This window comes from Amblyomma americanum, chromosome 11, assembly GCF_052857255.1.
Source record: "Amblyomma americanum isolate KBUSLIRL-KWMA chromosome 11, ASM5285725v1, whole genome shotgun sequence".
NCBI lineage: Eukaryota > Metazoa > Arthropoda > Arachnida > Ixodida > Ixodidae > Amblyomma > Amblyomma americanum.
In genome coordinates, this window is record NC_135507.1 from 118478912 (window position 1) to 118504821 (window position 25910).

The window sequence follows — 25910 nt, forward strand, 5'->3', positions numbered from 1 at the left end:
TTATTCAGGAGACTGCGTGCATTCAAATTTATCAATGTAAAATTTCTTTCTTTTGTCCCAAACTGTCATTCGTTTTTATTAACAGTAGCAAGCGTGCGTTCTACCCTCACGCGGTAGTGGTTGTCGTCATCCCAGACAAATTCCTCTTTATCAATAAAAAGCCTGTCATGCTCGAGCCGAATCTTTGCGCCATTGTCCTTCTCATGCTGTGCACTTGCCCACAGTTTCTTACGCTTATGTAAAGTCGCCTGGGAATAATCATGTGATAAAGAAGTATTGCTGCCCTTTAGTTTCTTGCAGTTCCTAAATAAATTCATTTTTTCATTGTAGTCGAAGAAACGAACGATCACTGGGCGCACCTTGTCCACACCCCTCTTTCCGAGCCTGTGTATCCGTTCTACCGTGTTAACTCTGACACCAAGGCGTTCGTGGAACACATCGTCCAATACTTTCTTCTTAAGTTCGACGCTAGTTTCACTATCAGTTTCCGATATTCCGAATACGAGAAGATTATTTCGTCGGCCTCGGTCTTCCATCTCGACTATTTTCTGTTGCTGTGAACGGATAGTTACTCCCAGGTCATGCACCAATGCTTCTAGTTTTTCTTCTTTTTTGCGCATATTCAATAAATTGCTCTCAATTTCTAGCATCTTCTCATTCACTTTATCAAATTGCTGGGAAAGCAAACTCTGGTTTTCTTTAACTTGCCTCATATCCTCAATGAGCGCTTTCTGTCCTTTCAAGAGCTCACTGAAAATTTTTTCGACAGTATCAGGCCCAGGATTTTGCTCAACATCACCAGCAAGTATCAACAACAATGAGATACATTCCAGTACAAGATCAACACACACTGTGGGGCACGGCAGAACAATAATGAACCTATCATCACTTCTAAAACATTTTTGTTGTTTACTAACCTGTAAGAACAGGACAAAAGGTTCAGCTGGCTTCATTCTGAAGGCCTCGCCGTGCCCACACGAATGCTCGATGAAGACTGAGCTTAAATAGCCAGTGCGGTCCGTTATCATCGACGAAGTTGTAGTCCCAGGGAGCGCATGCGCCAGTCCGTTCCATGCGGTAGCTTTCCACGCAGGCAGCCGCAAAAGATGACCATCGTAGCTGTCGGCAACATAGCACGTACTTGAGGCGTGATCCGATGTTGAAGCATGGCACAGGAAGGCCTGTAAGAACAGGACAAAAGGTTCAGCTGGCTTCATTCTGAAGGCCTCGCCGTGCCCACACGAATGCTCGATGAAGACTGAGCTTAAATAGCCAGTGCGGTCCGTTATCATCGACGAAGTTGTAGTCCCAGGGAGCGCATGCGCCAGTCCGTTCCATGCGGTAGCTTTCCACGCAGGCAGCCGCAAAAGATGACCATCGTAGCTGTCGGCAACATAGCACGTACTTGAGGCGTGATCCGATGTTGAAGCATGGCACAGGAAGGCCTGTAAGAACAGGACAAAAGGTTCAGCTGGCTTCATTCTGAAGGCCTCGCCGTGCCTTTCTCTTCCTCACTCGTTTGGCTGCTGCTGGCTGAAGATGAGGCCAAGACACGCGTTTCGGCTTCTTTCTGACGTCGTTTATCAAGGCGTATTTCCCGTTAATCAGGCGTTTCGGCTGCACGTTTAGCTTTGGCTTTATCATTTTTTCGCTATTGTGCAGCCAACTCCCAAGCGAGTACTTCTGCATCGGACGAATTTAGTTTCTCAGCTTTTCTCCGTAGTCTAGCAGAAGCCGCACTCTCCTTCCCTTCCATGTCGAGTGCGCACGCCTATTCTCTGGCAAGCGCATTATATAGCCTCCTTGCGCTTGAACATGGCGCACATATGCAGTAGCGCGCGGCTGCGCCGAAAGGTCAGGCGACGAGTCGGCGAGAGCGACGGCTGCGGCAGCGGCGAAGAGCGACCACCTGCGCGGCGCGTGACGTCACTCGTTTTCGCGCATGCGCATAATTCACCCTTTCAGCTCGCGCGAATCTGTCCTATGACCCGCATAGTGAAGCTTTTAGCTTCAAAAGACGCAACCAAACAAATCTACTCCTAGCTCAAGCATAAGAAAGCTGGAAAGGCGCGTATGCGTTCCATGCGTAAAAGGTGTCAGCGTAACCTCCGCTAGCTGCTATCCTCAGAAAGGAAGGGGTGCGAATAATCTTCAAACCGATTAACTTCATCGGACACATCCTGCCCCGACCGGAAGACCATAATCCTAAAGAAAAGGCCCAGGGCGTTGTGTGCACAAAATACCCTACTGTGAGTTCCCGGTGTTGCACTTTGGCGAAACAAAGTATTTCACGGAAAGAATGAAGCCGCACAAAGCTGACGTCTAAGTGAGTGAAGCGCAGGGGGGCCGAGAATTGCGAGGCATGTGACAACAGGACAGACTTTGACGGTACTACAGCCAAGCAGAACAAGCCAAATTCGCCCGAAAGGCTGCTGCTTCAGTTATGGCACGTTGAGCCGACGTCGGGAAATAATTACTCCTTCGGAACCCTTTTCTCTTCCTAGATCCACACCTTTAAGTCCAGTGACCTGGCTGTCAACAACCGTCATCATCATCAGCCCGACTACGCCCACTGCGGGGCAAAGAACTCTTCCATACATCTCCAATTAACCCTGTCCTGTGCCAGCTGCGGCACCCTGTCTCAGCAAACTTCTTTATCTTATCCGTTCGCCTAACTTTGGATACTATACAGTCTTTAAAAGCGAAGCCGCAACTCACCCGCCGTGTCACCTCGACGGAGAAACAATGTAAGGTTTCGAAACGTCGAGTGGAAAAACAAGATGCCGCATATGAAGAGCTTCGATGCCCGCTTGCTAGGACGCGTCGAGCCGAACAATGCTCAGCACGCCCAAGTAAGTATGTGCTATGTAGAGCGATGCATTGCTTAGCCTCTCTGAGGCTCCTGCAGGGGCTCCATGAGGAGGTCAGGTGGGCGCCATATGGGAAAGCATACCGCAGAACCACCCCTACCTCCGACACCAGAGTGGGCTCTTCTCAGTAGCCTGTCCGGACACGAATAACCATGTCGCTGATTGGCTACCGCGGCGATTAGCACGGTGTCCTGTAGTGTGTCCCGCTGAGTGAAAAAATAGAAAACACGCAGATGCAACTCCGCGCTGAAGCCGTCTGTCCGTCCCATGGCGGAGGCACTTTCCGTCGACTGATCGCTGTCAACACTCCTTGCAAAGCTCCACACACAAAGATACCTTAACGGTCGCAAAGTAGTGAAATTAGAATCGGATGTAGATGCATTTACCTCTTGTTTCTTCGTTTCGCAGATGCTCTTATTGGCAATGGGGACACACATCCTATGGGAGCGTGTCGCGGTTCAGCCAGCCCTTTTTGACAGACAGCGCAAGAGATTGCATTAGGTGCAAGCTGTGCAAAGCAGCTGCTCTGAAGAAAATGCTACGGGCAGAGTACGCTTGCTTTCGTCGGCTTTAAATTCTTCCTCTCCATAGTAGCGACCCTTTGCACTGGGAGCTTTTGATCATGAGGAAAACAGTGGAAGACGACACAGTCACGGCCGTAGCTGTTCGTGCACCCGAACGCAAAGCAGAGCCTCGTGCTGAGCCTGGTGCTCAAACTAAGCTGACACGCTTTTGTACGTCCGCGTAGCACGAAACTCGAGAAAGAACGCTCGCTGAAAGCTCGCTCGGGTGCCGCAAAGCATCCCCGGCTCCTCGACGTGACGTAATGTTGGCCGGCATAGGAAGTTTGCCTCTCCGCTGTTGTCCTCTGCTGCGCATGACCTGGACGCGGGAGATTTGAACACCGCGCTTTCAATTGGTGATCGTACCGGTGTTTTACCCACCATCGAAGAAATGCCATAACCGAAGTGATCAACAACGAGTCTACTTCTGAACCCTAGAAGGTTAGCAGGTTCGAAAACCGCCTATATATCCCGTTCAGTGGCCTACGTATTTTTATTTGGTAGCTGGGGCTCCAAAAACAACCGAGGGTATTTCGTTCAGGCTGCCGCATTGAGAGCCCGGGGTACTTCAAAACAGTGAGTATACCACTTCATGTCAAAGTGGCCGGAGAGAATTTTGCAGCAGCATATTTCACTGCAGCATTGGTGACGTATATATGAAACTAAATGGCTCTGCATTCACGCCGTGCTGATAGGTGCCCTGATGGAGATCGACAGGAGTGCGGCCTTAGCTATGAAGTTACGGCGCAAGATCGCTGGGCAGGAAAGTCCACCAAGTGGTGATGGCGCACTGGAAACAACCCCTAACGTTCTACTCTGCCTGGTTCAGCAGATCGTTCCAGCCCCGTTGCGTCGAAAGCTGCGAGCCGACCAAGCACCCACCTAACTTTGACGCATGGCGTTTACCGAGAGCGAGCACGAGAGGGCGCAATTATTAGTGGCGCAAGGAATCTGCAGTCACTCGGTGCAGTGACGTAACGCAGCCTGCGTATATAACCGCTATCGTTGACTACCCTCGTAACATGGGAGTATCGACGTCCTATTGGAGGCAACGCCGGCGTTCTGCTTTGCCTGCTTCTGCGGATTAATGCTTGGTATTTACGCACATTGAAACTTCTATGGCAAAAGCATTTATAGGCTCATGACTCGCCAGCGGGGATGTTCACAGAAAAGTATCTCTATACCTGTCAATCAAACGTGGTTGATGTGCCCACCGAAATTTCGAGAACAGTGAGCTACTGCGTCCTTTCCTCAAAAACCTTTTCTTTCCTCAAAACACACGCTTTCGCATTCCTCCACGTAAGCAGAGAACTGTCCTCACAGTGAAATAACAATTAGTGATTAGTTAATCGGTAATTGATTATGTAGGGCATTAGTAATTAGTTCATTAGTAATACAAGTGGTTGGTGTGGTATGTCGTAGCTGGGAACCCAGTATACTATAATGCACTGCGCATGCGCAAGGCCCCAGCAGACAATGCACCTGCGCTTCAGCCTACTTTGTAAATGCGTGTGACGTCACTGAGGGGCGCCACCATCGTTCGAGAAGAGCGCTGTCCAGGCAATCTTGCCAGACGCCTTCTGAACGCCGATCCGGAAGGATGCCGCCTAAACGTTCTTCTGTGTCTCCAGCAACCAAGCGTACGAGCGGTAATGAACGTCAGCGGAAGTGTCGTTAAGCGAAAAATTGTGTAGTCCATAATCAACGTAGAGAAAATTGCTGGGCTACTTGGTTCATAATGCACAATGATGGAACCAGCGAAACACACGCAGGAAAAAACAAAGAGGCACACACACAACACTAATGTTTTTTTTTTGTGTTGTGTCTGTGCCTCCTTGTTTTCGTCCTGTGTCAGTTTCGCTGGTTCCAACATTGCGCATTAATCAACATCTTCACCAAGCATCAGCTACACAAGCAGCAATACTGCGCTAAAGGCTTTCACCCCACCGCAATTTAGGTCATAAAAGTGCCCCTTAAATTTTTGCTCTTGTCCGTCGTCGCTGCTGCCATATTCGAGCTAGTGTGTGCTATGTTATGAGGAGGAATAAAAACGTTTATTTAGCGCACATTAAAAATGTTTGGGTTCAGTAGGAGAAACCATTGGTCGCCATCATAATGCGGCCCCTCTCAACTAACGATTCCGGTCGAGTGGACTTTGGCTATGAAGGGTTGCCTCCCAGCGCTCATATGTCGGATTGGGATTGCTGTCCAAGTCTGGGTTTTCTTCACATTCCCAAACTGTATGAAAGAAGTAGAACTTTCTTGTGGGCTAGTTGGTTCTTTGCAGAAAAAAGGTTAGTACTGCGTGAATGAGACACGACAGGAGAAAAGGAACAAAAACGACAACACAGGCGCAGACTTCCAACTGTTTATTCAAGTCCGAAAGGCAAACGCTATATAAGAGATGAACCTTGGCGCATAACTATCATTTTCATTCACAGAAGTGCTGATTAAGATCTAGACCACATTGATCAAATTTTTACTTTGCAGAAGGGTCGATAACCTACAGAGCACTCTGTCAGCAAGTCTTCAGACACTCCTTGTCAAGAAAATGATTAAAAAGAAGCAAGGAACGAAACAATCAACCCGAGTAAAGGGAGTGAAAAATGCACGAAGTAACAATGCAGGTGACCCAACAGGCAACAAGAGTAAAAAACAATGAAAACGCGATAAATTCATGGTGTGACGTATACAAAAACCGGCGTGAGAGCATGGAAACATCAGAAAACACGAGTAAAGGTGAAAATTGAAACCAGTTAAAAGAATCGGATGAGGTATGGATGTATCCCCAGAAGATAACATTGATGAGGTGGCGACTGACATTCTAGGGATATTTGACGCTTCCTCCCATGGCTTAATCTTTACCCGCGAATTAGCTAACAACAACAGACTGCAGTACCTTGATCTTACTCTCGAATTTGCCTCTCAACACATCTGCTGGTCGTATACAGTCCGAGAACCAAAAAGAACCAACTGCCGTTTGGAAGCGCACATTCTAAGCTCGTAAAACGTGTTAACGTTATCTCAGCCTGCCAGTCTGCCCTAGAAAAATATTGCAACCACAAAATAGAAGAAAGCTTTAGCCAGCAAGTTCCACGTATCCGCGCAGCTGGTTATCCGCCCCACTTCATCACCGCAGCGTGTGAAAGCTTATTACAGAAGCTCAAAGGCCGTAAAAAGAATTAAAAGGACAAGGAAAAGTCACTGCAGTTGATGCCTTACATACACCGGGTATCCCACAACATCAAAAAGTGGCGAACCGATATGGTGTCAGGATGTTTTTTTCGGCACCAATTAAGCTGAGCAGCGTTTGCCCTTTGATGTCGACAGAAAAGAGAACCAGGCCGCAATGCAATACCAGTTGCGAAAAGAAGTTCACAAAGTGCGATTCGCGCCTTGTTTACATTATTCCCCTCACATGCGGTAGAGTTTACATCGGGCAGACTGGTAGGCGTTTCAATGAATGGGCACGCGAACATAACTTGGCAGTGAAGAACAATATGGGAGGTCATCTGGCGCAGCAGTGTAAGAACTGTAAAGGGAAGGGTAAGGGCAAGAAGAAAGGGCCTTGCAACCCAGTATTGCGCATTACTATCTTTTTATATAAATCAAGAGATAAGGCAGAAAGGGATGTGGTCGAAACCTATCACATCGTAAAAAATGGTGAAAATGTGTCAGCACTCCGTCTATTTCGCTTTCACTGAGAGAAATCACGTGTTTAGAAGGCCACCTATAATTGTATCACTTTTGTCATAATTTTGTTTCTAAGATGCATGTACCTAAAGGCCGCAAATGTAGTTTTGTGTGCTTTTATGCTCACCTTTACATTTGTTCTTTGTTGGCTTCCATGTCATGCTTCTTTTTCCATACCTCATTCCATTCGTTTACCTGCTTTTAATTTTCACCTTTACTCGTGTTCTCTTTTGTTTCCATGCTCTCATGCCGGGTTTTTCATATGTCACACCATGATTTCATCGTGTTTTCAGTTTTTTTCTCTTGTTTTCTGTTGGGTCACCTGCACTGTCACTTGGTGTTTTTTTTCACTCCCTTTACTCAGGTTGATTGTTAGGTTCTTTGCTTCTTTGTAATCATTTTCTTGACAAGGAGTGTCTGAAGACTTGCTGACAGAGTGCTCTGTGGTTTATCGGCCCTTCTGCAATGTAAAAATTTGATCAATATGGTCTAGATTTTAATCAGGACTTGTTTCAATGGCAGTGATGTTTATGCGCCTAGGTTCATCCCTTATATAGCGTTTGCCTTTCTGTCTCGAATAAACAGTAGGAAGTCTGCGCATGCGTTGTTTTTGTTTCTGCTCTCCTGTCGTGTATCATTCGCGCAGCACTAACCTTTTTCCCGTATGAAAGAGTGCACCAACGCTCCGCAGAAGGGGCAGGACGAATCGTAGGTGTCTGGATACCGTATCCCCCCGGGGTGAAACTACTGCATTTGTCGTGACCCCCTCAATGGGTCCAGCCGCATCGACGTAGATCGTGTCCTTGCTTCCATCCCATCGATTAGAGAAGTGTCAAGCTCTAGCTGGTCTGAATCCTCTGTTGTGTTGCTCATCCATGCACTTTGGTACGGGTTGAGTTGTGATGTGTTATTTCATCTGTATGGAAATGTCGATCTTGTGGGCGACTTCCCGGAGTAGACGGATTATCAGCTTCTGTAATTTGTTCCCGCTAGGCTTAGATGTTGAGAGCCTGGCAATTTGGTTGACACGGTGGGGCTCTGTTAGTTCCTAGATGATATTATGGATCCCCATCCGTAGTAGGCGCTCAGTGGATGTGCATAAAGGGAGTCCCAGCACCGTCTTAATTGCCTTTAAAATAATAAAGTCCAGTTGGTCTATCTCCTATTTGCTAAGCAGCAAGTGGGGGGTGGCGTATGTAATCTTAGAGAGAATGAAAGCCTGAACTAATCTTAGGGAATCCTTCTCTTTTAGCCCATTTCTTTTCTTGAATACCCGGCGTAGCATTCTAGAGACTTGTCGAAAAAATTAGTTGAATGCACTTAGGTGTCTCTTAACTGCGGGAAGGCGAAAGCCATTTGCGACTTATTGCACTGATTTGAATTTGCCGCGCTTGAATTCATTTCACGACCGAGGAGAAGAGCAGCTGGCGCGTGCGTGGTACACAGATCAAGTGACATCACGAGGTCACGTGACATCACGACGGCATGCGCCAGGATAACACGTGATCGATCACGTGACCTAAAATATAACGGACGGACGAGAATATGAGACATTAAGCGCTATCGCCTTAATAGGCTTGAAGCTGTCCGATTCTTGTCGTGTTAGTGTTCCCGCTGGATATGATGGCTCCCAGGACCTTGATTTCTTGATCGGAATTCACACCCTTGACCGTAATAGCGAAAGGGGGAGTGGACGGTAAAAGTGCCTTATTCTGTTTCTTGCCACGGTCGACAAGGAATAACTCGGCATTCTCGGGAAGCACGTTAAACCATGCCTCGCCGCATGCTGGCACACGACGTTCGCTGCTTCCTGAAGGTGGTGTTGAATTTCCCCTTCATTACGGCTGCAACACAAAATTGTAAAGTCATCGGCTTATATAGAGCGCTCAATGCCTTGGATGCAGTCTAGCTTCTCTGGTAGCTTCATTCATTATTACAGCGCAAAGACGGCACAGAACAAGAAGGGGACACAACAGCGCTGACTGTCAACTAAGTTTTATTCGAGACCAGTAAAGATTTTTATATTACCTGGTGATCAAAACAGGAAAAAACATACAAGAATAGCTGTAGGCATGCGCAAGGGTACAAGAACGGCGGTTATCCGGCACGTGTTAGATTTCACATTCTAGATATTTCATCTCTTTCTGGGACAATGCCACGGATGGTGCGCTTATGCACTCGTCCTGCAGTCTTAATCATAGCAGCTTCTATTATTTCTCTTGTTAGTGTATCTCGGTGTTTCCCTATGACACTGCATTGCCTGTACATCGGTTCACATTTATCCTCGCTGTCATCTTCTGCGCTGCAGTCCCTGCAATGTTTGGCTACGTGGCCTGAAGTAGCCACACGTGCGACATTGTCACTGTGCTCTTTTTGCCTTTTGTTGAGACAGCGGCGAGTCTGCACGATATATTTTTTCCCACAGGAAATGGGCAGTGAATACACCACACCTTCTTTACAAGGGACAAAATGATCCCCGTGCTTAACTTTACACCTGCGCGTTTCGTTAGTAGTGCAGTTAACTTTTTTTGCACAAGCTGGAAAGCTTTTCCGGCGCTGGAAATACTACGTCAACGCCTGCCCTACTTCCAATGGATGGATGGATACGGCTGAACCCTTTACATCGGGCGGTGGCTCAAGCCACCTAGCCATGTCTTGTGAAATTTTACTCCTGTCTTGCTTTTAGCCACCAATCAGATAACCTTCGCTTGGTTATTTCTAACCTCTTAAAATCCACTTTCCCTTCACTATCCCTAAACCCCAATGCCTTGGGTAAGTCAGCCCCGCTGCCTTCCACTGTAGGGTGAAGCCCTTTACAGAAAAGTATCAAGTGTTCAGCCGTTTCCTCCTCCTCTCCGCACGCAATGCACAAAGTGTCTATCTCCTGGTACCTGACTCTATACTTCTTAGTCCGCAAAACTCCAGTCCTGGCCTCAAACAACAAAGAACTTCCCCTACAATTATCATAGATATTTTCTTTGACAATTTCCTGTTTAAAGGTCCGGTATGTTTCTAGTGCCGATTTCGTCAGCATCCCTGTTTTCCACAAAGCTCTCTCTGTTCCTTTAACCTTTTTCTTAACCGATAATTGCTGATTTGGCCCCTTACTGCTGTCCAGATATTTGCTTGTCAATTTTCTAGTTCGCTTTCTCCATTTCGTGCCAACATTCTTTATATACAGGTATCTGAAAACTTTCCTAGCCCACCGCTTTTCCTCCATCCTTCTCAATCGTTCCTCAAATGCTATCTTACTGCTAGCCTCTCTGCTCTCGAAAGACGCCCATCCCATATCACCCTGTACCCCCTGATTTGGTGTATTGCCATGTGCTCCCAAAGCTAACCTCCCTACTACCCGTTGCCTAATTTCCAGCCTTGCTTGAACATCTGGCCTCATACACAGGACCGCATTCCCGAAGGTCAGGCTAGGGACCATCACCCCTTTCCAGATCCCTCTTACCACCTCATACCTATTGTAATTCCACAGTGCCCTATTTTTCATGACAGCTGCATTCCTACTAGCTTTATTCATTACATATTTTTCATGCTCTGTCAGATACTCAACACTGTTATTTATCCACACCCCAAGATACTTGTACTCATTCACTACCTTTAGCACGAACTCCTGTATTCTATGCTCGCCGCCCTCTTCATTAAATGTCATGACTGCAGATTTTTCCTTACTATACTTGAAGCCTAATCTATCTCCCTCTGTACTGCATATGTCTAACAACTTCTGCAGGTCTTCCTTGTTGTCAGCCATTATCACTATATCGTCCGCATATATTAGTCCCGGTAATGTCTGTTTAATCAATTCCCCTTGCTTGAAAAAAGATAGGTTGAAACCTAGTCCGCTCCCCTCTAGTCCTAAACCTAGTCCGCGACACCTGATGGAGATAAGGCAAAACAACAACCTTTCTTCTTTCCCTTTGCCTAACCGGTTCGCTAGTGTGGCGAGGTCTCAGGTTTTTTAGCTGCTTTTCTGCCACTGACACTAGTACATCGGACGGATAACCAGCCATCGTAAGGCGATCAACTTGTTTCGCAAAGCTTAGTTCCATACTATGCTGGCAACACTTCTTTAAAACATTATTAAAAACAGAATGAATAATGGCCCTTTTTTACAAGTTTCGAATGGGCTCATGCATATGGCAGGATGGGTTTTTTTTTTTTGCCCGAGGCTCGTACGACCAACACACATGGGACGGAGTGAAATGAAGGGCGAGATCTAAGAACCTGATAGAATCATTAAGTGGGGTTTCATGTGTTAAAACCAGTGGTTTAAGACACTCTGTGAATACTGAATGAATATTTAAGAACTGCTGCTCAAAACTGAGGTTGTCATTCTGTACTAACACAAAGTAATCGTCAACAAATCTGAAAATGCGGCACACACAGAATCCTTCCAAACAATCTTGCAGTGTTTTGTCACGCAAGGCCAAAAACATATCGATAAGAACCGGGGCTAGGCACGAACCAATACATATCCCGTCCTTCTGAATGTACATATCCCCATTCCATTCTACAAAAGTCGAACAAAGATAAAACGATAACAATTCTAGGAAGGCATCGGCGGAAATTCCGCACTCGTTTTGGAAGGCTATAACACCATGCTTTTCGATGTGCTTATTTACAGCTGACGAGATTTCCGCCTGGGGAATTGTGTAATATAAGTCTTTTACGTCGACTGAAAATACCTGCAGCTTTTTATCGTGATCCCATCCTTTTAGGAAGGTGATTACTTCGTCAGAATTTCTTATTCTAAAAGGGTCATCGATCGTTAAAACGTTGAGTTTCTGTTGCAAGTATCTTGCGACGTGATTCTGCCATGTCCCTGCTTCTGAAACTATATCACGAAACGGCCAGTTGGATTTATGGGTCTTTGCAGAGAAAAAAAAATCTCAAGGTTGCTCTTGTGGCGGTTCTCAATCATACTCGACAACTTGTTTAAATTCAACTTGTTGGTTAGCTTTTTTGCTTGGCTCTTAATTTTCGACATTTTTACATCATTGCGTTTGTCAAACACAGCAAGGACGCTGTCTATTGCTTTTGACATGTACACATCTCTGGTTAAAACAACAAAACCTCCATCCTTGTCTGCAGGAAGAAGAGACAGCGAGTTATCTTTCAACCAATTAACTGTTTTGAACAGGGGAAGCTTCCTGCCTGCCTGTCTGTACTTTGCTAAAACGTCGACACCTTCAGAGATGCGACGGTCTGCTTCGGTCTTCTCCGCGCGTCGGGAAACTTGTTTTACCATAGCCAAGAGCTCCGGTCTCGATGCTTTTGGCTCGACCGCAAACTTGGGCCCCCGGCCAAGGACTTGCCTGATGTTGTCGGGAAGGGAGATGCCCTCCATGACGTGGATCCGTTGCCCGGTAACTGGAGTCCTCTTAGGAAGAAGTGCACGAAGCGCTGGGAGGGTCTGTTGCCAAAGGAACTCGGTGGTGCGGTCAATGGACCGTGATAAATGGTGCCACTGTGCATTCGAATGTTCTGGCCCAGCATGGAACTGTACCAAAACCTTCAAGCGCTCCTTGTGCGCTCGCACTTGCTGAAGCCATTCAGACCTGAGAATCTTGCAGAGTATTCTCCCATGGCTAGCTGAAGGTTGTACGCCGCCAAATAAGGCTGATACATCAGGTGGCAGGATTCTCTTGCGAACGCAAAACCCAAGTGAACGTGCTCGGCAAGCCGCCGCGGCGACTACTGGTATCACTTGAAAGAGATCAGGAACACATGTAAAAGAGCCCTTTGTACTAGAAATAAAGTTCCATAATACAACATTTTGGGCGAGTTGGTTACCTACATTCATTATTACAGCGCAAAGACGGCACAGAACAAGAAGGGGACACAACAGCGCTGACTGTCAACTAAGTTTTATTCGAGACCAGTAGGGTTTTTTATACCACCAGGTGATCAAAACAGGAAAAAACATACAAGAATAGCTGTAGGCATGCGCAAGAGTACAAGAACGGCGGTTATCCGGTCCCTTGTAAAGAAGGTGTGGTGTATTCACTGCCCATGTCCTGTGGGAAAAAATATATCGTGCAGACTGGCCGCTGTCTCAACAAAAGGCAAAAAGAGCACAGTGACAATGTCGCACGTGTGGCTACTTCAGGCCACGTAGCCAAACATTGCAGGGACTGCAGCGCAAAAGATGACAGCGAGGATAAATGTGAACCGATGTACAGGCAATGCAGTGTCATAGGGAAACACCGAGACACACTAATAAGAGAAATAATAGAAGCTGCTATGATTATAAGACTGCAGGACGAGTGCATAAGCGCACCATCCGTGGCATTGTCCCAGAAAGAGATGAAATATCTAGAATGTGAAATCTAACACGTGCCGGATAACCGCCGTTCTTGTACCCTTGCGCATGCCTACAGCTATTCTTGTCTGTTTTTTCCTGTTTTGATCACCAGGTGGTATAAAAAACCCTACTGGTTTCGAATAAAACTTAGTTGACAGTCAGCGCTGTTGTGTCCCCTTCTTGTTCTGTGCCGTCTTTGCGCTGTAATAATGAATGTAGGTAACCAACTCGCCCAAAATGTTGTATTATGGAACTTTATTTCTAGTACAAAGGGCTCTTTTACATGTGTTCCTGATCTCTTTCAAGAGATACCAGTAGTCGCCGCGGCAGCTTGCCGAGCACGTTCACTCGGGTTTTGCGTTCGCAAGAGAATCCTGCCACCTGATGTATCAGCCTTATTTGGCGGCGTACAACCTTCAGCGAGCCATGGGAGAAGACTCTGCAAGATTCTCAGGTCTGAATGGCTTCAGCAAGTGCGAGCGCACAAGGAGCGCTTGAAGGTTTTGGTACAGTTCCATGCTGGGCCAGAACATTCGAATGCACAGTGGCGCCATTTATCACGGTTCACTGACCGCACCACCGAGTTCCTTTGGCAACAGACCCTCCCAGCGCTTTGTGCACTTCTTCCTAAGAGGACTCCAGTTACCGGGCAACGGATCCACGTCATAGAGGGCAGCTCCCTTCCCGACAACGTCAGGCAAGTCATTGGCCGGGGGCCCAAGTTTGCGGTCGAGCCAAAAGCATCGAGACCGGAGCTCTTGGCTATGGTAAAACAAGTTTCCCGACGCGCGGAGAAGACCGAAGCAGACCGTTGCATCTCTGAAGGTGTCGACGTTTTAGCAAAGTACAGACAGGCAGGCAGGAAGCTTCCCCTGTTCAAAATGCAAAAAAACAGCGCGAACAAACGGGGACTAGACGAAGAATACACAGGAACAAGCGCTGACTCTCAACTAAAGTTTAATCACAGGAAGCACACTTATAAAAGGAAACAGAAAACGAAAAAAAAACACAAAATCAGAACGCATGTGTTACTATGTGATGTCCAGATATGCAACCTCACAGTCACGCAGGAGCAGGGATGGTTGGCTGACACATAATCTTGGTTTCTTTGTCATGTTATACGCCTCGATAATTTCCCTGGTCAACTGGTCGGGGTGTTTGTACAAAATGTCAGTAAAATGCAAGGACGGAAAACATGATTGACACTCTCGGCAATGATCAACTAGATTAGTGGAGCGATTAGATTCTAATGAATTGAGATGTTCTCCGAGTCGTGTGTTAATACAACGTCCCGTTTGCCCAATGTATATCTGACCACAGGATAGGGGGATTTTATAAACTACCCCTTTGGAGCACGGCGCAAAACATTTAGCGTGCTTAACACCACAGGACGCTACAGATTTCTTGGGGTTGCGGGACTTATTTTCTACTGCTGAACAAATTTTACTGAGCTTATTCGGGGCCGAAAAAACCACATCAACTTTATACCTACGGGCCACGTTTTTAAGACCATGAGACAGGCGATGCACATAGGGAAGGACTGCGAACTTTTTCCGTTTCTGTTCTTTCTGTGAAGACGGCAGCAATGTCGGCGCTTTAAGCTTTTTAATTATTTTATTGCAACCCAAAGTGATAAGCTCAGCTGGATATCCTGCTTCCTTTAGTCTCTTAGCCTGATTATCAAAGCTTTCTTGCATAGCATGGTAGCTTTGATAATCAGGCTAAGAGACTAAAGGAAGCAGGATATCCAGCTGAGCTTATCACTTTGGGTTGCAATAAAATAATTAAAAACCTTAAAGCGCCGACATTGCTGCCGTCTTCAGAGAAAGAACAGAAACGGAAAAAGTTCGCAGTCCTTCCCTATGTGCATCGCCTGTCTCATGGTCTTAAAAATGTGGCCCATAGGTATAAAGTTGATGTGGTTTTTTCGGCCCCGAATAAGCTCAGTAAAATTTGTTCAGCAGTAGAAAATAAGTCCCGCAACCCCAAGAAATCTGTAGCGTCCTGTGGTGTTAAGCACGCTAAAAGTTTTGTGCCGTGCTCCAAAGGGGTAGTTTATAAAATCCCCCTATCCTGTGGTCAGATATACATTGGGCAAACGGGACGTTGTATTAACACACGACTCGGAGAACATCTCAATTCATTAGAATCTAATCGCTCCACTAATCTAGTTGATCATTGCCGAGAGTGTCAATCATGTTTTCCGTCCTTGCATTTTACTGACATTTTGTACAAACACCCCGACCAGTTGACCAGGGAAATTATCGAGGCGTATAACATGACAAAGAAACCAAGATTATGTGTCAGCCAACCATCCCTGCTCCTGCGTGACTGTGAGGTTGCATATCTGGACATCACATAGTAACACATGCGTTCTGATTTTGTGTTTTTTTTTCGTTTTCTGTTTCCTTTTATAAGTGTGCTTCCTGTGATTAAACTTTAGTTGAGAGTCAGCGCTTGTTCCTGTGTATTCTTCGTCTAGTCCCCGTTTGTTCGCGCTGTTTTTTTGCATTATGTATCACCAACTCGCCCGCTTATCTAACCTGTTGAATTTCATTTCTAGTACTACGGGCTCTGTAACGTACCCTAACCCTCTCCCTGTTGACCCGGCTGTCTTGGCCTCGTTGGTTGCTGTGTGTGTGTGCAAAGCGCGTGTGTCCTCCTGGCATGCAAGGAAAGGTTGGTGTCCACCAGAACTTCAAGTGATTTGCGGGTTCCTGCAACCGTCCAAAGGACATGCTTGCCGCGTATGTAAAATCCTGTCTTCGGAAAGGAGGCACCAAGGCCGGTTTTTCAAGGACCGCCTGAGAGTTGCCTGTGAGCACAGCGGAAGTCTACATCACCATCCTCGTATGTACCGTGATTGGTGCAAAACCGTTGACGAGTGCACTGAGTTCTTGTGGAGCAGGGTTCGACCGAATCTCCCGTCAAGGAAAGGGACGTCGCAGAAACCAGGAAAAGTGATTGTACTTGGTGACACGCCACTACCAAAACCGCATGAAGCCCTTCTTCAGATGGGCCCAAAATTCTGTGTTGAGCCACACCTGCGAGGGGAAGAAAAGGTGACCATGGCGCGATCGATTTCTCGCCTGGCACCGGATGAGTCTCGACCCAGGTGCGTAGAGGAATGTACAGCGGTTTTAGCTAGGACCTCTACGGCGGTCAAGCATGGAAAGGGATTCGGATCACTGATTAACTTCCTTGTCTCGAATAACTTGCGACTGGTAACTGCGGATAAAGAAGGGTGTTTTGTAGTCATACCTGAATCATTATTTTCGGATAAAGCATTAGTAGCCATCGAGAAGAACTTTCAGCCGGTCTCGGCGAAGTTACAGAAGGTAAAAAGCAGAGCGGTGCAACTGCTTGAACAATTGAATCTGGAGCGACTTAAAGGGAGTGTAGTTAAGGCAAAAAGCAGCTGTTTAAAGATTTTCTTCTCTGCTAAGACACATAAAACGGGATTACCATTTAGGGCCATTGTGACTGAAAAGAGCACCTGGCAACACGAAATTTCTGGATATTTGCAGAAACATTTGGCAGCTTTATCTATTAATGATCCTTTTAAGGTACCAAACTCTGAGTGTGTCGTCAAGTTTTTACAGGCGCATAACCCAGGTTCATGCTCGGCTTTCAGCATTGATGTGGTAGATTTATACTACTCCCTGCCGCACAAGGAAATGATGACTGCTGTTTCTGATTGCATCACTTCGGACAATGATGAAGAACAGTTTATAAGTGTTTGTGGTATTGCTGTGTCTGGGTTCCTTGAGCTGTTGTCTTTTTATGTTAAATCTACCTTTGTTGAATGGGAAGGCACACTCTATACCCAGAAAGCGGGTGTTTGTATTGGGTCTAAAGTAGCGCCTGCGCTTAGTGATATTTTTCTGTCATTCGTGGATAGAGCTATCCAGAAAGATTTGTGTGGAATGCCGTACCGAATTTTCAGATACGTCGATGATTTTTTAATCCTCATTGAAAAAACGGACTATGCTAAGCACATGTCCACAGTGTTAGAAGCATTTAAAGCTAATGCAGGGGGTTTACAGTTCACCACTGAGGTACCGGTCGATAACCAGATACAATTTTTAGATTTATGTTTGACTGAGGGGAAGGAACACATGTGTTGGAATTACGCGCCACGTGCCAACAAACCGCTGCTGAACTATAAGTCACATCATTCTAAGGTAGTGAAATGTGGAATTGTTGTTTCATCCTTGTCATCTGCGTTGTCAAAATCTTGTCACCATGCTATGCAAGAAAGCTTTGATAATCAGGCTAAGAGACTAAAGGAAGCAGGATATCCAGCTGAGCTTATCACTTTGGGTTGCAATAAAATAATTAAAAAGCTTAAAGCGCCGACATTGCTGCCGTCTTCACAGAAAGAACAGAAACGGAAAAAGTTCGCAGTCCTTCCCTATGTGCATCGCCTGTCTCATGGTCTTAAAAATGTGGCCCATAGGTATAAAGTTGATGTGGTTTTTTCGGCCCCGAATAAGCTCAGTAAAATTTGTTCAGCAGTAGAAAATAAGTCCCGCAACCCCAAGAAATCTGTAGCGTCCTGTGGTGTTAAGCACGCTAAATGTTTTGTGCCGTGCTCCAAAGGGGTAGTTTATAAAATCCCCCTATCCTGTGGTCAGATATACATTGGGCAAACGGGACGTTGTATTAACACACGACTCGGAGAACATCTCAATTCATTAGAATCTAATCGCTCCACTAATCTAGTTGATCATTGCCGAGAGTGTCAATCATGTTTTCCGTCCTTGCATTTTACTGACATTTTGTACAAACACCCCGACCAGTTGACCAGGGAAATTATCGAGGCGTATAACATGACAAAGAAACCAAGATTATGTGTCAGCCAACCATCCCTGCTCCTGCGTGACTGCGAGGTTGCATATCTGGACATCACATAGTAACACATGCGTTCTGATTTTGTGTTTTTTTTCGTTTTCTGTTTCCTTTTATAAGTGTGCTTCCTGTGATTAAACTTTAGTTGAGAGTCAGCGCTTGTTCCTGTGTATTCTTCGTCTAGTCCCCGTTTGTTCGCGCTGTTTTTTTTGCATTATGTATCACCAACTCGCCCGCTTATCTACCCTGTTCAAAACAGTTAATTGGTTGAAAGATAACTCGCTGTCTCTTCTTCCTGCAGACAAGGATGGAGGTTTTGTTGTTTTAACCAGAGATGTGTACATGTCAAAAGCAATAGACAGCGTCCTTGCTGTGTTTGACAAACGCAATGATGTAAAAATGTCGAAAATTAAGAGCCAAGCAAAAAAGCTAACCAACAAGTTGAATTTAAACAAGTTGTCGAGTATGATTGAGAACTGCCACAAGAGCAACCTGGAGATTTTTTTCTCTGCAAAGACCCATAAACCCAACTGGCCGTTTCGTGCAATAGTTTCAGAAGCAGGGACATGGCAGATGCACGTCGCAAGATACTTGCAACAGAAACTCAACGTTTTAACGATCGAAGACCCTTTTAGAATAAGAAATTCTGACGAAGTAATCACCATCCTAAAAGGATGGGATCACGATAAAAAGCTGTAGGTATTTTCAGTCGACGTAAAAGACTTATATTACACAATTCCCCAGGCGGAAATCTTGTCAGCTGTAAATATGCACATCGAAAAGCATGGTGTTATAGCCTTCCAAAACGAGTGCGGAATTTCCGCCGATGCCTTCCTAGAATTGTTATCGTTTTATCTTTGTTCGACTTTTGTAGAATGGAATGGGGATATGTACATTCAGAACGACGGGATATGTATAGGTTCGTGCCTAGCCCCGGTTCTTATCGATATGTTTTTGGCCTTGCGTGACAAAACACTGCAAGATTGTTTGGAAGGATTCTGTGTGTGCCGCATTTTCAGATTTGTTGACGATTACTTTGTGTTAGTACAGAATGACAACCTCAGTTTTGAGCAGCAGTTCTTAAATATTCATTCAGTATTCACAGAGTGTCTTAAGCCACTGGTTTTAACACATGAAACCCCAATTAATGATTCTAACAGGTTCTTAGATCTCGCCCTTCATTTCACTCCGTCCCATGTGTGTTGGTCGTACGAGCCTCGGGCAAAAAAAAAACCCATCCTGCCATATGCATCAGCCCATTCGAAACTTGTAAAAAAGGGCCATTATTCATTCTGTTTTTAATAATGTTTTAAAGAAGTGTTGCCAGCATAGTATAGAACTAAGCTTTGCGAAACAAGTGGATCGCCTTACGATGGCTGGTTATCCGTCCCATGTATTAGTGTCAGTGGCAGAAAAGCAGCTAAAAAACCTGGGACCTCGCCACACTAGCGAACCGGTTAGGCAAAGGGAAAGAAGAAAGGTTGTTGTTTTGCCTTATCTCCATCAGGTGTCGCACAACCTCCGAAAAATTGGAAGTAGGGCAGGCGTTGACGTAGTATTTTCAGCGCCGGAAAAGCTTTCCAGCTTGTGCAAAAAAGTTAACTGCACGACTAACGAAACGCGCAGGTGTAAAGTTAAGCACGGGGATCATTTTGTCCCTTGTAAAGAAAGTGTGGTGTATTCACTCCCCATGTCCTGTGGGAAAAAATATATCGGGCAGACTGGCCGCTGTCTCAACAAAAGGCTAAAAGAGGACAGTGACAATGACGCACGTGTGGCTACTTCAGGCCACGTTGCCAAACATTGCAGGGACTGCAGCGCAGAAGATGACAGCGAGGATAAATGTGAACCGATGTACAGGCAATTCAGTGTCATAGGGAAACACCGAGACACAATAACAAGATAAATAATAGAAGCTGCTATGATTATAAGACTGCAGGACGAGTGCATAAGCGCACCATCCGTGGCATTGTCCCAGAAAGAGATGAAATATCTAGAATGTGTAATCTAACACGTGCCGGATAACCGCCGTTCTGGTACCCTTGCGCATGCCTACAGCTATTCTTGTATGTTTTTTCCTGTTTTGATCACCAGGTGGTATAAAAAACCCTACTGGTCTCGAATAAAACTTAGTTGACCGTCAGCGCTGTTGTGTCCCCTTCTTGTTCTGTGCCGTCTTTGCGCTGTAATAATGAATGTAGGTAACCAACTCGCCCAAAATGTTGTATTATGGTTCTCTGGTAGCTCCCGCATGGTCAAGTTGAAGAGAAGCAGAGGCAAGACCGGTCCCTGTGGAGTGCCTAGATTTGAACCTAGACTGAACGAGAGGAGGTCCGATCACCAATACTTATTGACTCTTTGCAATTAGAGAGAAAGTCCCTCACGTTATTATATGTACGGTCGCTACAGTTTATTTATTTAAGATACCCTCAGGGTACAGATGTACGGTACAGAGGGGAGGGGCGGATACAGTTTGTAGAATTTCAAGCCAAGGTTTAGATAAAATGTATACAAGGTATAGTTAGCACATGAAGAAAACAAAATAAAACAAACTAAAAAAGAACAATAGGTACAAAATGTAATTTCTTGATTCTGTAAATTGTAATAGGTTCTGTAATTGATTCTGTTAAGCTCCTGCAGTAAATGTTTTCTGGTGGTCGACATTGTCAAATGCCCCTTTTACACCGAGCGCAAGGGTCGCCTTGACCTGACATCTACCGGGGTTGTCCAGAATATCCTCTCTGATACGTGGCCTCCCCGATCAGCTCCGGCGGCGCGCCGTTGCTCCGGCCATTCCATTCGCACGGAGAGAGCGTAATGCGGTGTGACTGCTCCTCTCGCCGCACCGTGGCGCGCGCAACCCAAGGCTCGCTTTCCCTGATGCGGACGGGCACAGAGGACGAAAACGCAGTTTTCGCAGTCTCTGTGCGACGCGCACTAGAAAATTACCGCACAGCACAAGTAGCTGACTGGTGTAATAAGGCAATTGCTTTTCTAAATTATGACGCAGACTTAGGACCGGGGTGAGGCACATCGTCATGAGAGCGTTCCTTTCATAACACGCAGGCAATTTTATTTATTTCTGTAGCCGTGCATGGTTTCAAGACGCGGAACATTTTACAGTTACAGTTGAGCCGAGAGGATTATTTTAATTCTGCAGTTCTTTTACATATTAGTCTAGAACCTGAAATTAATTTTGATATATAGAGATCAAGGAGTTCTGCCAGTTTTCCTCTACAAATGGTACAAATGTGATTTGTACTTACATGCGTGTAATATATTTAGCTTTCAACGCTTGCAGATGCCACTAAATGCATTGCCCCACTCAAACGTTGGGCTTCCTTTTTGTGGATGGCTCTTTCGTGACGTGTTCAAATGTATTATATTATACCCCAATCCTGCTACAGCCTCGAAAGAGGCAAGCAGTATCCCCAAATAAATAAAAGCCTGCAATGCATAAGGTTCTTTTACGTTGTGTTTGGTTGGAACTGAGGCGAATTTAGTATCGTTATTTTTTTCGTGCGCGGCAAGCAAAAAAGAGGGTTTAAAGCGCCGAAGCTACAGCTTGGCAGGAGGACAGGTAAAACCATTTGAAGAAAAATTACATTTTATTTATAAAAACAAAATCGGAGCCATGTTGCTTGGCATCCGTTTTTGCATTGTGTTTATTTCAAACACGGAGCACTTTCCTATGCAGTGGCTTGCAGGCCAGCTTTTTGCGGTAAGCAGCCCTGTCTGCCACAGTAGCGCCGACATTGGCTAAGAGTGGCATCATGAACTCATCAAACACTACAGATAGTGTGCTTGCGGCGTGGTCATCCCTTGCTGGGCAAACGAAAAGGGGGCACTGCTCCAGTCGAGGCAATAACAGTTCAGCCAGCTGCTGACGCACGTTGCTCTTTTTTATGTGCGGGAGGGCAATGTCAACAGCTTCCTTAACGGTCACAAGGAGCGTGACTAATTCCGACTTTGGGAATGTTAGCCCGCCCCTTGACAGCAGGTCAATAAGCCCCATCAGCGCGGCACTGGGTCCATCCGACCGGTGGAGGGCAGGGCAGAAGCTGCATGTTCTCCGCTCCTCAACTGCTCTCGCCACGAACCCTGCTATATAAGCGATGCTGGCATTTGCTATGGTTGATGGAGGCCGCTGCACTGAAATAGAACGTACCCATATTAGTATATGAAGCTAGACATTCTGCAATGTATTCCTATTTGTGAGAGCACAAAAAAAAAACAGCTTTTGGCACTAACCTATAAAAAAGATCCGCCGAGCAAATTTTAGACAGCATGTAGAGACAATGCTTGTGCAAAAACCAAATATGGCATTTATCATGTCGCCACTCAACGTGCATTCCCTCAAAATTTTCAAATTTTGGGCATTGATACCGCTCAGTTGTTATAGCTTTGACATAACGCGAAATGATCGCTTTTTGGTGGCACGTCACATTGGTGGAGTAGGTGAACGAGTGTGCACTCACGAGGCATCGCTTTCAGGGATGTGAAGAGCTCGTCAATGTGCATCACAAAATCTTCAGTTCCCCTGAACCTGAAACAAAAATATGCACACTTCATATCAGCCAAATATATGTATTAGACAAATCGCTGTAGGCTGCAAAAGAACAGCACTAGTAGTCCAGCGATCCAGCCAAGCGTAAGCTGCTGAGAAACATTTGATGCAAGATATACCTGGCTGGGGCAACATGCGCTGTCTCGGTCGAATCATACGTGGTTGCCTGTGCTGCTGCTTCAGCCGGAACATCAAGTTCGGATGGCGTCACATTCAGGGAGGCACCATGCATACTGCAATACATGTAAAACAGTTACCACCACTACTAAGCAGCAGCCACATAAAAGCAAAAACTTCTTGTAACACACTGCCCATCGGCACAGGAGGATTTGCGTGCTCGTGTGTTCTGAACTGTAAAAAATTCCAGTCAGCAGGCAGGCTACAAAACTAGTAGCTGCTCGTATCGTGAAATCTTAGTTGTGCAAGGGCCTGAAATGTCATAAGCTTTCTATTTGGAAACAAGAGACAACCAGTTCACAACTATGAGCACTCGTCCCGGAGCTCAAATAACATGCACCTACCTCAAAACAGTCTGTCCGTTTTCAACGTTTGAAGCTTGGGATGGGCACAGGCTGCCAGTCCGCAATAATCCTCTCCAGGCTAAATGTCATGGTTCTTGCATCCAGACAGTCGTTTCCGCCAGCCATTTGCCGCAAAGAACTGAAGAGGAGCTCGACGGGGTCGCTCGAGAAGTTCCTTGTTAAAACATAAAATAAGCCGCTTTCGAGAAGGTACTTAATGCATAATACCTTAGATTTGCTTGTCAGCGAGATAGCTTCGTAGGTTTCAGCACCGAGAAACTTTTTACCGCTCCTTTTACAGGCATTGCAGAGAGTTTCGAGGTAATCTGGGAACTCCTCCAACCACTGTAGGCGTTCGTCGCTATCGCAAAAAAAAGTGAATTTGGTCAGGCTTTCTCATATGCACATGTGCTGTTCGGTTGGCCACATTGTGGATGTCAAACCACTTCTGCATCATCTTCATAAACAATATCGTTGCGTCTGCGTTCCTGAACTGTTCTGCCTGAGCATGGTAACTGGGGTAATCTTTCAAAAAAGAAAACGCTGAGACAACGCCATCTGAAAACAGCTGCACTGCTCTGCCTACCTGCATCTTCTCAAAATTAGTTGGCTATATGTGCTTCTGTGTCAGGAATCGAACTGGTTTCACAATCTCGTTTTTTTGGAGGACATAGCGCTGCTTCACAAACTTTCCAATTATTGGCTGACCGCCACCTGTCATTTCCCCGTCCAGAAGAAGGCTTCGCACGTTTTTTATAAAATGAGAAAGGTCAAAGGGCAAGAATAGGCTTCTTTCTGGATCACATGGATGACTGACCACTGGCTTGAGGGAGCCATTGCCCAGGTGGCGCATTATTGTGAAATCCATCTTGAGGTTATCCGTGACGATCCGGACGACGCAGAGGCCACACTTTTCAACTTCAGCGATAACTTCTTTTGTCAGCTGATACAGGAGCTCTCCACTTAATCGCTTAGTGAAGGAAAAGCCGCAAGGAATTTTGTACGACGTGGACACGTCTGTTGCAACGAAACACAGCACTTTGTTGGCAAGCACGATGTTGTTTACATTCTCTCCTGTCCTAGCGTCTTCTCTCACAGTTTGCTGACCAAAAAAGCAGTCCATTTTACTATCGTAGATGCATTTGGAGCTTATAGCCATTTCACCCACAATAATTGAGAAAAACCGCGCTTGCTGTTTCAGCTGCCCCACCTCTTGCTTTAGGCGTTCTTTCATTAATGGTGCGATCCCACTTTCCCTGTTGGATTTGCCAACATGGCGAAGTAGCGCGTTTATTGAAGGCAATTTCAACAGTCCTCTGTTGCGTATGTAACGGTGTGCCTTAGGGGACAAGTAGTAGAAAACTACACATCCCTGGACAAAGTCTGGAGACCACACGGGCCGTTGCCGTGACGCATTGGCGATCTGTTCCGCTAGGTAGTCTTCTAAGCAGAACTGGGCTGTGCCGACCTTGTTCAAGCACTTTCTCAACGCCGAGTGGAGAGTGTGGTTTTCAAAACCACTGAGCTTCTTTTTTAGGCGGCTGTTTTCTTGCTGCAGTCTCCCGATAGCATCTGCTTTCTTGAACAATTGCGCTCTCATTCGGTTTATATTCCTTGAATACAACTGCTTGCGCGGAAGAAGGTCATCGGTCGTTTGCGTTGCGCAATCAAGTGCCTCACTAGACTGCTGTAATTCACCGACTGCATATTGTGCACTTGGTTTCTCATATCCTGCACCTTTAGGACTTGCTTCTTCATCTCCTAACAAGGGTGCATGAATCAGGCTATCTTCATACACTACAGGAAACGAGCAGGCAGAAGTTGCCGAATGGCCAGTGCTTTTTTCGCGACCACAGGCTGAACCAGCAGCTTCATCAGGGCCGCTCGATAAATTTGATGCCCTATCTTGGTTTGAAGTAGAATTCTGCGTCAATCGCTCCAACTTAAGTCTTTTTTGCGGCTGTTGTGGCTGCATGTGGCTTGGGCATCCCGCGAACACGCTCGGAACAGCATCCCGTTTCAGGCGCCGCAGCTTTGTGGACCCCAAAGTATAATCCGAATCTAAAAAGTGAAGGCTGCAGACGACACTGTTAGCAGACTTGTCATTTGGGACAAAATATTTTCTTGATATGGCCTTCAGCCATGCTTGGCGGCGATCATAATTCGCGGGAAATTCGTGAAAACTTATTCCCAGTTTTTTTTTTTTCTGTCAGAGTGGCAGAAAGGTACGCAGCAGTACATTTATCTGAAAAATACAGAAGCAGATAGGATTGTGGTGCGAAGCTCATGACAGAGAAGCGATGCAGTTTTCATCACACAGAAAATAACTTAATTGTGGGATCATATTAGCTACACGAAACCACTCGCACCTACAAGGAACACATGCAACATAGCAAAACAAAGCCCAGCAAAAAGTTCTCGCTTCAAGAGCAAAAAAGCAGAGCTCAGAACATCTGACTCTCGTGGTGGCGTATAAACAATGCACGAGCGCTTACGTAATTAATGACGTTGTTCGAGCCAGAGAGAGCTTCG

The 25910-nt window shown here is 45.9% G+C and overlaps 1 pseudogene; it reads right to left on the reverse strand.

Moving 5' to 3' along the window:
- Positions 1–21960: 21960 nt before the first annotated feature.
- On the reverse strand, positions 21961–23778 carry LOC144111400 (uncharacterized; annotated as a pseudogene).
- Positions 23779–25910: the final 2132 nt, after the last annotated feature.